The sequence below is a fragment of the Ischnura elegans genome, chromosome 6 (assembly GCF_921293095.1).
Source record: "Ischnura elegans chromosome 6, ioIscEleg1.1, whole genome shotgun sequence".
In the NCBI taxonomy this organism is placed as follows: Eukaryota; Metazoa; Arthropoda; class Insecta; order Odonata; family Coenagrionidae; genus Ischnura; species Ischnura elegans.
The window spans coordinates 25213746-25228531 of record NC_060251.1 but is presented as its reverse complement, the minus strand read 5'-3'; the positions used below and the strand labels follow the sequence as shown (position 1 = coordinate 25228531).

The following is a 14786-nucleotide window of genomic DNA, read 5'->3' as shown; positions in this document are numbered from 1 at the left end:
GGCAGTCTCTCCTCACTTCATGAACTTCCCTAATCAATTCAAAATAAGGCCAACTCGCTTTCATTCTATCCCATTCTCTTCCTTCCTCTCCCTCGTTTACCTAACATTCCACCCTCCATCATCGTTTTCCACACGCCCTTCCCGTTAAGCACTCCCTCCATCCATACTTTCTGTCTTCTCCGTATCTCATCTGGAATCTGCTTCTCCTCACCCACCATGTCCAGAACTTCTTCGTTCCTCTTCCTTACCGTCAACTTCACCTACACCATTCTCCTCCATAGCCATATCTCGAATGCCTCCAACCTTTTCTCGTTGCTAAAAGGCATTATCTTCCTGAAATTCTTATTGCTATTCTCATAGTCTCCTAATTTTTTGCTTCATAATTTAAACTGTTCACCGTGTACGGCAGCTACCTATCATTAAATATTGTCCTATTTACTCTATGTTAAATCGTAATACTTGCTCGCGATCCTTTACGACACCACAGTTTTTAAAGCATTTATAAAGTTTCGACATATCATTTTAAGGTACTTCCTACAGTATAAGTACAGAAAATAACGGGACTTTTTGTTTTAAAAAAAACCATGCGCCTTCATTAATGTTGTCGCCTTCAATGTAGCCCGCATTTGATATATTCACTAGTGCCAGCGCTTATTCCAATCCGCGAAACAACTCTCAAACTCGATCTTCGGAATAGCCTTAGGCTCTGACAGCGATTTCTTTTAATGTCATCCATACTTGTAAAACGACGGACCTTTGAGGTAGGTACTCTTTACTTTTGGAAATAGGAAAACGTACTCGGAGCGATGTCTTGGTGAATATGGTGGCTGGAGCATCGCCTGGGTATTGATTTTGAACAAAAAATTCACGAACATGCTATGAAGTGTGAGCCAAAAATCGCCGAGCTCATAAATACATGTCCAACCTTAGCGGGTACTACAGACAAAGTAAACATGGAATACAGCTGAAAATTTTATCATTCTTTCGGGAAATGCATGCTAGCATAATGAAAGTATTTGACAATCGACCTCTCCGAACTCGCGATAAATTAAAACATTTAGTTGCCGTTATTTTCTGAGCACACCTCGCATTTTCCCGATATTAAAAACGAACCATCTTCATTATTAAACTTCAGCCAGCGAATCTCGTGACTGCCAAATATTTATTTTTAATGCCAAAGTTTCTGCAGGTGTATTCCACCTTGTTTACCGTCACAGTAGAGTGGGGGCGTTAATTATGCAGGCTAAAACCCAAAGAGACAGTCGGTTGGGACCGCAAAGGATTTTCTCATAGACGCTTTATTGTTGCGGAAGGAGGACAAAAATTTGGCGCCCGCCGACACATGGCGCGCTATACTTAGACCAGTTGCACAAAGCAGAATCCTTTTTTGAGAATCGTCACAGCACTTTGTTTATGCCCAAACGACCATTTAATTCAAGATCGTTGACTCACTTTATTCTAAATCTAGTTCAAATATTCCTCTGACATCACTATCTGACTACCCTTACATTGAACTCCGGTGATGTCACTCAGCACGTTGTACACACTGCCTTCTACGTAAATGGGCTCGTCAAGTACTGAAAAAACCGATTACTTTTAATTATATGGGCACAGGAATTTCTAAATAATTACTGCCGGCAGCTTAAGTTTTATAGAAGTATCTTCTCGTAAAATAATGGTACAGAAGTTGCTCATTCCTAAGATACACGCATAATAACAAATATATGCGAATGAAATGGAGAAATTACAAAATAATATTTAGCATTTCATTTTGAAATGTGTTAAAAATACACGGACTACGTAGTGAGATTCAAATGCTCTAGTTGCCAATGTGTAACGTAGTTCTGATCGTGATTTAGGAACAACTTATTAGCAGTAAAAGAAACAAAATTATTCCAGAAGATTGAAAGCGTCAAGACTGTTCAGGGACCGAGAGTCAGGGATTTGCAACCCCATGAAATTTTTGGAAAGACCCCTCATTACTGGCTTCAAATTACTGGCCCCTTATAGAATATACCCCCTCACCTCATCCTCTGGACATTTTTTATGGCTACAGTGCTGAAATACGCCTGAATTTATACATTATCAGCTGGACTTTCAGCTCTAATTACCCATATTTAGTAGATGTTTACAAAATTCTATTTTACTTAATTTTTTTTCTACTAAAAGCCATGCACAGCAATTTTTATTATAATTTTACTTTAGCCTTAATTTACCATCACCGCAGGTTAATGACTAGATGCGTATAAATCAAAACTGGGGAAAGTACTGGAGCACTTATTGTAGGAAAGAAGCCCAAGGAGTAGGAGTAGTAGGCTACAGATGTTGGGAAAAGAAATAAGTGGAGGAATAAATATAAGGAACCGTGATCCCTGATTAGAGAAGGAAGGAAAAGAAGAAGACAGGAATACTTCTGTAGAGGTATCAAAATAATAATTAACTCTGTGACAACGTTAATGATACGTCAACTGACACTCATTCAGTGAAACGTGATGGGTGCAATTGTATGCCCTTTATGATGAAAGAAGAGATAGAGGTTTGGGCGTGGCGCTTCGACCTATTTAGACAGACTTTGGTCCTTTAATGACACTGCTAATCCGATAAATGACACCGATTTAAGACAGAACTTTTCCGCCCAAAGTCTTCCTCGGTTCGTTAAAGCAATGATAAATGCTCCACATCGCCCATAAGAAGATGAGAAAGAATCAATGTAAAAAAATTACTGCATTTATTCGGATGATAACGATAATTGGATTCCAAGATATATTATTTGCATGCAATTATTGCCAACTATCATCACATCAACTCATTATTTTGAGATAAAAATACAATTATTAAATAAATAGCATGATAAAATTCGTTATTGGTAGGATCCCGGATGTTACGCTACCAATTCAAAATTTTCAACTTTTCATATCCAAATTTTATTTCCTAAACCCTCCTAAATCTTTATTCAACTGAGAACATGCGTTGAATCACTTTTCTTAAAGATATAAAACTATTTTATTAATGCCTAAAGTAATTGATTAATGATATTTTCTGGGAAAGGATGGTGGTTAACATGGCGTCGAAGGTTAAGCGTAAATGATGGCTTCGTGGTCTTCCTTTGTCGAGTGGTGATTGAGATTATCCGTACACGAGGGATACAAGGGAGGTGGAATAGTTTTTTTTTGCGAAAACAGCGTATGGCTTAATAATAGAACGAGGAAAATTTCGGAAATGACGCGATAAACGTTGTTACCCTCGTGAATCTACGTAGGATGAAGAAAATGGGCGCGCCTTCCATGCAATGACCTTCATCATCCCATTATAGTTCTAAGTATTTTTCACTTGTTTATGCTGTTGATTCCGGTCATTTGGAGTACATCGAAACTGATGCGGCCTGTTCCGATTGAGCGGCTGCTTCATATCCGAAGTATAATACCATAAATATGATGCATGGGCGTGTAAATGTAGACGTTTTACTGCAAATAAAACTGCAAATTTTTACCATAAAAATTATTTAAGGTCTGAATAAGAAAATTTTCACCCATAATCGACGCTTTTTTATTGCAAACAAATATTTTTTAAATTTTTCCTCTCATCCTGTATATTTGGATGAATTTCGGAATTCCGAATGGCCAATTATAAAAATTGAAGCGGTTTATCCCCAAAATGTATTCTTATAGACGAAAATGGACCGCGAAAGATTTAGTTAATTGTCGAGACATAATTTTTCTGCGCACAATCCGCGTAATCCCCGCCGGGTGGGAAGTGACTGGTACAAGTTATGTGGCCATTTATGGTTGCAGAACATAAATTAATGACGTCGTTATCTTTGACTCCCTTGTTATCTGGAAAACCTTAAATTTTCCGCATTTTTCTGGGGTTTTCTTCCACGTCAGTTGGCTGGTGAACAACAGTTTCTCCGTGACTCCAACAGTTCCTTTCTATACCTTCGACCTGAAGACGGAAGAATAGCGAAACTGTTGACCACAAGCCCATTGACGCGAAGTAAAACCCGATAAAACTGCAGAGATCAACTAATCACCGCGGAACCCTTTGTTTAAGCTTTAATTTTCAATTCAACTTACATCCGAAAACTTGAGTTTAATCCTACCAAATTGCTAAAAACGTTTCAATACATTCCGAACGGAAATCGTTTGCTTATGAATTCAATTGATTCGGCTTTAACTTTGTGAAAATCCATGTTGAAATGAAAATATACGACCTTGGTAACTTTTTCACAGGAAAATTTATTGGTATGACGCGTTTCGACGCTGAGGCGTCATTATCAAGTACCTACTTGATAATGTTGATTTTCCTGTGAAAAAGTTACCCAGGTTGTATATTTTCATTTCATCGTTTGTTTACATTTTCTGCGTTTCCAACTGAATGAGAGGTTTCTTGTGTGTCAAATTTTCGCAAAACGACTTTAATATATTAAGGGATCAATTGGTGAATGTCAATTGGCATCAAGGTACCTGTGATCTATTGAGTTTCATGTGAGTGACGTGAGGTATGTGTAAGGACGAAAAAATGAGACCGTTACGAAGGTGCACCCGAAGAAGCAGAGTGGTACAAATTTAAGTCTTTTATGGCGGAAAACAGCATGAAATACCTACCTATAATTTTATTAAATGCGGCCTATAATTTGGCATGTAAAAAATTCATTTAGAAATGCTCAAACAGAATACTGAAAGAAATCATCTAGATCCATGCGGTACCGAAATAATTAATCAATATGCTGACTTCCAACCAAGTAACGGGTGAAAACCTAAATGTACAGATGCATACACTGGGAAAGAGAATGCCAGAAATTAATCATTAAATTAAGATTCATTGGCCAACTTTATGTATCGGTTAATCAGATGAGCATCAACTCTAGTTACTTTTTGTGAAAAAATAGACTAAACCGGGCTTAAAGATGATATATTCAGAAACTTCGAAGATAGAAAAATTCATTTTTCGTAACGCTTCCACGTAAGGACTACATCGCCCGGTGAAAAGATGAGAAATATGGATTATGTTAGGAAACTTCAAATTTTTAAAATAATCTGATTGTTTTAGACAGTTAATAGGATATCTCTGACGTCTTTAATCCAGGGCTACATCCAGAATTACTTTGATGATTCAATTTCATATGATTGGCTTCCGTGAATGTGGATCATGATAAAATATTTCCCAGGAAGCAAAACAAATGCAAAGCGAGAACACTTGAAGATCACGCCACTCCATTCACATCACGCTCCATCACATGCGTGTATAAACGACCGTCATCCGTGCCTCAAAACACGCAGCATAACAACGTGTGGGCGTCAACCATTCACATGTTTCTCGTCACTTACAGTCTGTTTCCTTTGGCTCCTTCTTAGAGGCTAGCACGTAAATATGTCCCTAGCTACGTCCTTTTTTCTTCTATTCAGCCAGTAATGCAACTTCCTTACCCCGATGAAAAGAGTTGCCGAAAGAAAAAGAAGTACGGTGTTCCACATTTTAATAGGAGAGTGGATTGCGGCTGAAAGTTGCTGGCATCCAAACGAAAAAAATTTATTTTGTTCCCAAGGAATTTGTTTTGGAAATTTCTTTAAATATTAATAAATAGGTGTGGCTGAAAATTAATTCCATCCTCCACATATTATACTCAAAATACTTTCCATTATCGTGTATATATCGCTAGTCTTGCAGAATAATCTCTGATAACATATTTCTAACTTTTTAGAAACCATCGCTGACTAGGCAGAGATGTACTTCTACGGAATCTCCCGCGAGTCCTATCAGAATTCCAAAATCAAGAAATAAAGAGGATTCTGATTCGAGTTGGTCAAGGTATGTGATTTACCCCCAAGAATTTTTCCTTTAAAGCGAAGATCCGGGTGGCTTTAAAAAAGGTTCATTGCTGGATAACCCGCCTTTACACGCACCAAATATAACTGCGATTAAATGTGAGCAACAACACCGTTGATCGCTGCTTCGGCATTTGCTGCGTGGGTTTCCCTTTATCCTCAGCTGTCGCAGGTCCTTGCTCCCACTTCTAAAATAATACCTGTGAAGGGTGAAAAAAAAGACAATTTACGAACATTCGTCTCTCGTTTGGGACGTGGGAAAACCAAAGAGGCGAACGGCCGGAAGCCTACGTTTTGAATTATTTGTTTTTCACAATCGAAGTGAATTCATGGTTTTGGTCGCCCTTCTGACAACATGCCAACGTGGTGTCTCTCCACTTTTTCTTCTGATCAGTAGATAACGAGCTCAGGACAGATTTTCTGAGCGTTCTTTCGCGTTGCGCCTTGATTTTCTGAAGGCTTATTTTTACATCAAGTGACGGCATGGAACAATGGAACTGTTTCGCAACTGGAACAGTTTGACGTCACACTATTGCGTAAAAGTGCTATAATAGATGCAATCATACCAAAAAAGAACGGGCTAGTAGTAATTTCACCGAGGACAATATTAGGAGTATGATGATATAAGTAATAAGCAACTTATGTTTAAATTAGATTACAACCACTCTTGCCTGTCTTCAGCAGGCTGAAGAAGTTTTAACACCAAAACCTTTCTACTTAGATGACTGGCAATTACTGTAATGATTTAAAAAATAATGAAAGCATATTTTTTAATACCAAAATGAAAGGTTGGATATCCTCCCCGAATAATTCCCTCTTCTAGGTGATAACCATCGCCCTTATTGTAATTGAAAAACGACGTACAGGTATTTCAACACCCCCCAAACAATTTGTGGACAAAATAAGCTGTCCTAGCTATCACTTTGATCGACTTTACTGCATCTTCATGAGGCGAAAAACTTTAATAAATTCACGCACATTATGCAATACACTTACTACCAAAACGATACTGACCATGTTTTTAGCACCAAGCATCATCGTTAATGTGCTTAAACCATGGCCTACATGAAGTTGTTAAGGTGCTTTATGTCCTGTGAAAACTTTTTTTCTTTCATTTTCAATTTTGACATTGATATGACCGATTCACACAATGTTATACCTCTATCTGCAAAGACGGGAAGGCTAATTTGGCTAAACGCAACTGCAATCACCAACATTAAATTAAGAGATAACAGTATGCAGCATTCAATAGCAACTTTGGTCAGCGTTATATTTAAAGGAAAAAGAATAGAATAATACCTTAATTTTTGGGATATTTTTCTCTTTGATTAAATTAATCCCGATTTTTTCGCCCGTGTTTCTACTAGTCTTCAGTTTTGAAGAGCTGGTCCGGGTTTTCTGTCTTATATCGGCCAGATAATCAGTTGGTGCAAAAAACATCAATTATAACGCAACACATCGCACCAGTTGATAATTTGACATAGGCAAGACGGACAGAAAGCCTGCACCAGCACTTCATGCCAGAAAACATCACCTCAAACGCCGGCGAAACTGTCGTGAAAAAACGAATAATGCAGAGGAAATTGCATAAAATAATTACATATTTTCTAGGGTACCTCCAATCATTTTAATTGACGAAACTACTTCAAAACTTTTCATTTTGATCGGCTAGTTAGGAGCAGAACAAGGGTACAGTGCCTCAACATCGTGATCACGAAACATACGTGCTGCTTAAAGCAGTTGAGATTAAAATACTTTGTAATACTTCACTGTCATTTCATTCCACAAAATATCTTGCGTAATATTACGTTCGACATAATACGACATTAAGTTATGGTTTGAAGGCAATTTCTGAATAAATCAGTTTACCAACCTCCATTATGTTCCAGTAAATCTTTATTCCACCGCTATTCGTTTCAGCCCTAAAGTTGTACCTTTTGGACTGCCGAAACATCTGCAAGGTTATAAAATGTGATGGTTCATCATGAAGTTCAAAATGACATTCTTTCTCCTCTGACTTGCCGTAGAAACACGATGAGCACGTATTTTACCAGGACTGTTATTCAGAATGGCCTCTACGTTCGTCATTCTGAATCCTTTGTTTATATTATGCATTCGTCGAACGAGTTCTTCGTGGAGCTAATGCTCAGAAATAGAACCGAACCTATTTTCTATCCATGCGTTCGAGTTCAACTCAATGCAATGTTTTTGCCCGATGCAATATCTACAGTGACTGTATTCTCATCATCAGTTATCTAGATGTTGCTAACACACATTTAAGCTCTAAAATTCTTAGCAGTCCCATGTGGAAAAAATTGACGCTCTAATGTTAAAGATTTTTGAAAAGCTTCACACTGTTCATTTCAAAACAAGTCGTTTTCACAGCTATAATATCTTATAATGCATATTTGGTAAAAACGTATATCTGCAGAAATTCCACTGTAATGACAGTATTAAGTAGAAAATGATTGCGAAAATATTTGCGTGGGAAATACTTTTCCTAATTATTCCCAAGTTTTGCGTAGCGGAACAAATCAGGAATAATGAATTCAATTGGAGGATTGAACGAGGTAGACGATCAAAGCAGTCTGAACTTGTTTAAAAGCAAATTTAGGAATAAAAAATCACCCTCCGCCTATTTTTTTACCTTATCTTTTTAAACGAGTTTAGTAAGAGCTGTAGATTTCAGTGAGGATATATGGCGAGATTTTAATCAAAATAATAAAATGTGTGTATTTGTGATTCAATTTTATAGTTGACCTAATGAGGGCTAAAACTACCAATACACAGCAAAAGGTTATTCTTAAATTTATAATAGCTGTATATTTCAGTGAGGATATATGGCGAGTTATTAATCAAAATAGTGAAATGTGTGTATGTGTGGTTCAATTTTATAGTTGACCTAATGAGAGCTAAAACTACCAATACACAGCAAAAGGTTATTCTTAGATCTATTGTCAATTTTACGTTCTCTTGACTAAAATTATTTTAATTTAATTCGGGTTAATCAATTGGCCTGAGATGAGCGTTAACCTCACCAGCCCTCGGTCTGAAGCACCGAGTGAGTGAAAAGCAGATGGTTGAATCTCTTCCGTGACCTATGTGGCCAAGTGACTCCAGTGGCATCGAATTCCTCTTTTTATTCTCAAAACCCTCGATTCAAAACCACTGCTTCGGAAAATAACACTGCACCTAAATACTAGCCTATTTTCGCCCAGCTCTTGCGTCAGTTTGTTCGACAATTGAAGAGAGCGAGGCGTCACGCTGAACGACAATCATATGGTCGGCCCGAGTTTTGACAGGGGTAGACACCTGCTGTCGATACTTCTTTCTCTAAGCGCGCTGTAACGCTCGGAAGAAGACGCTAACCCGAATAAATATTATAGATATTTTATTTCCAAGTGGATTAATATCATTTGTCAAAATATGTGCATAGAGAGTTTAAATATTTTACAAAAACACGACAAACTCGATTTTTTTCGGCTCAAGTTTTCATAGTTTTAAGTGAAAAGGTATCAATTGATGAAAAATTGCATTAAAACTTCAGTGAGGTATTTAAGCCCAATTTCTTATCGATCTAGACCTTTCCTTTTCTCGGCGGGATGGATAGGCTTGCACACTCCAATGACCCCTAGAGCTATTTTCAGGTAATTCTACATTAGGTACTCATGATAAGGCCATCCATGCCAGGTAGGTCGAGGGGTAGGAGCCAGAGAAAAGGTAGTCCACGTGATGGTGTCACGTAAAAAACACTGTTGGAATGGAAGTTGGAAACCCTACCAACCATCTCTCTGTTGAAGCATAGAGTGCCTACAATCAAACGAGCCCTTAAGAGCGGGCGTCATTTAACGGTATGGAAGTCGGCAAGGTTCTTGAGGATGTTATGCGATACCTTTGCGCAGACTTTTCATCAGCTTTCAAGAGAGAAGAAAATCCCGAAGAGATAATAGTTTTAGAAGAGAGGAATACAATGTTTGGAGTGGGGAAAGCAGGAGTAATATGCTAAATGCTCCATGTAGGCCTGCCTCGACTGATAGAATATTTTTATTGATGAATTGACTCGGTGCCACCTGATTTCATCTTTGTAAATCATAAGCAACCCACAACAATATATTTTCAATAAAACCTTTCGTTCAGTTCCTGATTTCGAAATTTTAGGTAAATAAATCTGAGAGGAAAAGATCTGACATCATCTTAAAACGTCTTCAATATCGATACATGTTATCAGTCTTTTCAAAATGTCACATTTTTTCTGAGGAAAAAAGTGCCCTAACAAATTTGTGTGCCCTAGATTCAAATTACAATATCAGGTTCGAAATCGTAGGGTGACAGAGATTTATCAAAGGAATCCCTGAATCGATGCACTTCACGTGCGACACTCCGGCCGTTGGATGAGACGTTGATTTGTGGTCCAGTTTAAATCTGCCTAATGACGTCGCCGGGTTTCTCTCCATCCTACCTTCGCTTTCTAAATGAGTCAAAAAATGTGAGCTTTCTCTGACCTTATATAAATTCGGATGTCAGTTGGGCGCGAGCTTACAATGCATAATCCTGAGGTAGGTTTTATTCGCACCAGTAGAAATCTTTTTCTCTGTCAAAAAAAGAACATTAAAAAATACAGAGCTAAAAAAAGGAGCACACAAAAACCTATGCGGGATAAAAAAAGCACAAAAGTGAGAAAATTACGAACACAGAACCCATATTTCGGTAACAGCACACCGGAAGTCATCATAGGTAACAATTGAACTTATTTTATTTCTCAATAATTTTTAACTACATTCTGTCACAACATTCGAACTTAAGTAAGCCGTAATTCAATATTTTAAAATAACGATAACCTTAACCGTCAAGATTTCCAAGTATCAGGCGATATTCATGGAAATAATTTAACTTCCATCATTACAGCAACAACTTGGTGAAATTTTACCCAATTTTATTGGAACGACCTAGTTTTCTTCAAGTACCTTTCATCTCCACCTTGGTTATGATAAGGATTTCCTGGTCGGTTCTTCAAAATACTGAGGAAATTTTATGTGTCAATGCCAGTTTACCGTCAAAATTATGATTGTGGGGGAACAAATTATTGAGGAGTCACTAAGTTAAAAAAAACATCAGTCATGATGATTTTCAGGAAGTTCACTAATGGTAAACCAGAAGCCATCGAGCATGCTATTAAACAATGTCAAAACACTAAGGGCCGGCTTTCATAATGTCTAATTAAGTTTTTTTCCGGAGCATGAAAATCAGATTTGACTATATCGTCTACTTTCGGTCTTCTGTTTAACTAAAAGTAAATCTGAACTGCTTTGTTTCGGTTTGACATTCAAATATTCTCAATTTAAGGTTACGACAGTATCACGTTCCGACTAATGCTAACTAGGCATTATAAAACCAATCCTAAAAAAAAACACCAGCCGAAATGTTGCATGTTGCGCACGATCGCTACTCGACTGTTTTCTTCGCTGGACTACCGCACTCGCTTACCTGATCGTTTCGCCTCCTCGGACCCGTGGGCTATTCCCTCGTGGCTATTCCTTGCTCGGCACACGACTCTCTCGGTGGCTGGGCGCGACCGTGAATTTGTGTGGAATGGCGCGAAAGGCCGACGGGAGGATAGAATCGGAAGAGTAGGAGTAGGTCGCTTTCCCCGCCCCCTTCCCGCTAGAGCAGAGGTGTGTGCGCTATTGGAAGGGGGGAAGAGGGGAGGGGATGGGTAAGGAATCTCCGAGGAGAGGGGGCATGCGAGTCTTAAGGATACAACAGACGCTGGAAGGAAGGTGGGGAAGGTGGGGCTATTTTGGTTCCGGCCGCTCTTCTGTAGGGTAAAGGCTGTTTAAGATGTGGGGATAGGGGAAAAAAAGAAGTTTCCGTCGTAGAGTCTTCCGGTGGATTTTTTTTAAAGCCCCCACCCCTCAGTATCTTCATCCCCTTCCCCTTTGAAAAACACTCCCACGCCACTTCGTCCCGAAAAGGATGCTTCGCACGTTTTTTCCTCAGTCTTTTGTTTTTTCACGTAATTTTTAATTCGTTTCCAAGGGTTTAAGCGGGGGTGAGCGGTGATCTGGTCAAGTGACGAGCGGAGAAGGTGGGAGAAATCTGTTGGATGGGAGTTAAGTGAGGCGTAATAGCCGAGCTGATGCGCGTGGATACTCTACGCGAGCTTGATACGGTGGCGTAGCTAGGGGGGAGGTCCGAGGGGGCAGGGGCGCAGCTAGGAATCCAGACTGGGGATGTTTAGGCACAACTAATACTGGGGTGTGGAATACCCGCCAGGGTAGGCGGAAGGTGCGGGAGCACTCTTTTAGAAAAATTTCAAGATAAGTGGTTCAAAATGGTGAGTTTTAAGGCTTTCGGAGGGATATTTTATTACTATTTACACTATTCTGTAAGTAATATTAATCCAATTAATTAAAATGGATTGAACTTTTTAAAAATTCTTAGCTCTGGGGGGGGGGGGTTTATCCCCCTAACCCCCCTCGCTGCGCCACTGCGAGGGGGCCCGGACTCCCCCCCCCCCCGAAATACAAAAGCACACTAACTTTGAATCCCAAAACAAAACCAAATATTAAATAGTCATGCATTTACAAAAATTTTCTTTGAAAAATGATTTTTTTTTCGATTATGAAAAGTGTTAAAATTAGTTTAAAACCCTCTACTTTGTACTCCCCCCTTTTACCCCCATCCCCGAACAAAATTCCTGGCTGGATATCATTCGGATTTCTATAATGCATGGGCAAACCTATTTCTGCTTGCGATTTTGAAGAAATTTATAAAATCCAAAGATTCAAGCGTGATGAAATGGAATTTGTCCATATTGAAATAAACACTAACAATTTTCCACGTTTATAAAATGTATAACGACCTATGTTTCAATGATGTTACTACATCATCTTCAAGGTGTAACATTGGGTCGTTATCAATTTTATAATCGTGGAAAATTGCAAGTGTTTATTTCAAAATGAAGATATTTAGGTGCTTCGTTGCTACGGTCGACTCAAGCTATCCTTTTAAAATATTTTGGTAATACATTCAGCAAACATTTTCCACAGAATGACCCATAGCCTCATGGGTGCATTGGCGGTAACGGTGTCAAAATCTAATGTGATACATTTCCTACTAGCATAATAAAGGATTAAATCTTCAGGGAAAGTATTTTTTTAGATGAAGGAAAGTTAAAATTACGTTTTTAAATATCCTTCTATTTTTAATTATAATATACTTTGCAATACATTGCACCTTATTCACACACAGTGTGGGTCCATATTAAAATTCTGATTCGCAAAATTATAGTTTCTTTTTTATTAAATGACCATTGAATTTTTTCTTTTGCGATTATACTATAAATTATTATAAAATATTATAATAACCCTATATTTTGTTTGTATCTCAAAATTATATCCCTATTCCTTCACAGTCCTGATGATGGTTTAAAATAATAATTGTATTTCATTTTATTTTTTTCAACACAAGACATACACTTCAAGAAGCTGATATACTGTAGAACCAGAGGTCAAGAAAAAAACATAAAACACTCATTTTATTCGCATATCTGGCCATTCGGAATGGTGTCCTCTTCCTCTGGTACGTAAAGATCTAACTGCGAGGGAATCGGGTTGGTATGGTGGTTAGGGTGTTGGCTACTCACCCCGTGGCCCCAGGTTGAAATCCCGGCGATGACAGAGACAATCATAGACATCCCGATCCCTGCTGGAGTCTTAAGTGGAGGGCACTTCAAGTTCAGCTCTCCGTCCGTGGGATGGGATGTTAAGCCGTGATCCCCTAGGCGCCTTTCTTTTAGAGGAGGCTAATGCCGACGACGGGTTTCTCTAAACTCTTCCCTTTCCTAACCCTTCTTGATAGCGCAAAGTGTTTAATGACATGTCCTGTCCATCAGCTTTTTTTCAAGCAAATGGCGATCCAAAATTTTCCCTTTCTTCTGTATGCGTCCCTATGATCAACCTATCCATTTATTTAACCTCTGGCTCACTTTCTTAGCACCTTGATAAATTATCCTGTATCCATTTTTTTCCGATATCCATACTTCTTATCCCTGAAGCAAGCTAACGGCGAAATATTTTTTCTTAATTTATCCATTCATTTAATCCCTAGCCATCTGTCGTATCCTGCAAAAGACCTTACCATGACTATATGTGAATAAATGACTATAGTATGGACGTAGGCCTTAATGCTAGCAAAATTCTAGATTAGTGTTTATTAAATTACCACTGAATTTGTTTCTTTTTCGATTATACTATAAATTATGGTCAAATATTATGATAACCCTACATTTTATTTGTATCTCAATATTATATCCTTATTCATTCACAGCCCTGATGGTGGTTTGAAATAATAATTGTATTTTATTTTTTTCGACACAAGACCTACCATTAAAGAATCTGATTTACTGTTAAACAAGAGGTCAAGAAAACACATTACAATTCAAGGCTTTAGAGAGCTGCCCTCGGAGCATGAGCATACCCTCCCCCGAAATATACCCCATTTCCATCAAAATTTTCAGATTCTTTCCGGCCATAGTGAAGTCTCGTTACAATCGTGGGATAGATTCGCTGCTGGTACCTCTCCATTTCTCGCTATCATGTGCCTGTTCATTTAGTTCATCAAAGGGTCATTTCACTTCGATGCACACGGCCTCACCCAGACCCTCAACAATCTCAATGAAACCTGATGCATAATCTGCTTTATGTTACTCACTATTTTTGCGAAATCTTATTCTAAAGTATGGCTGTTTCGAGAAATGTGACTCTTTTTATTTTTAAGTTTTTACTATTTTTTCTTCAGCTCAATGGCCACATCACCAGGTTTAGTTCATTAAGAAATATTTTCTAGTAACTTATTTATTATACGGAATATTATGAACGAATCAAATTAAAAGATAAAATTAAAATATTTATTTTTTACTAAAAAAATGATAACTATACAGGAGAGTGGAGTGGAAAGATG

General features: G+C 38.2%; 1 protein-coding gene across 1 annotated transcript in view; it reads right to left on the bottom strand.

Moving 5' to 3' along the window:
- Positions 1–11427, bottom strand: part of LOC124160203 (cell division protein ZipA-like) — a 182582-nt gene extending 171155 nt beyond the window's left edge. Inside the window, exon 1 of the mRNA XM_046535991.1 lies at positions 11310–11427. The gene's annotated coding sequence lies outside the window, so the exon portion shown is untranslated. The remainder of the gene's footprint in view (positions 1–11309) is intronic.
- Between the last annotated feature and the right edge of the window lie 3359 nt (positions 11428–14786).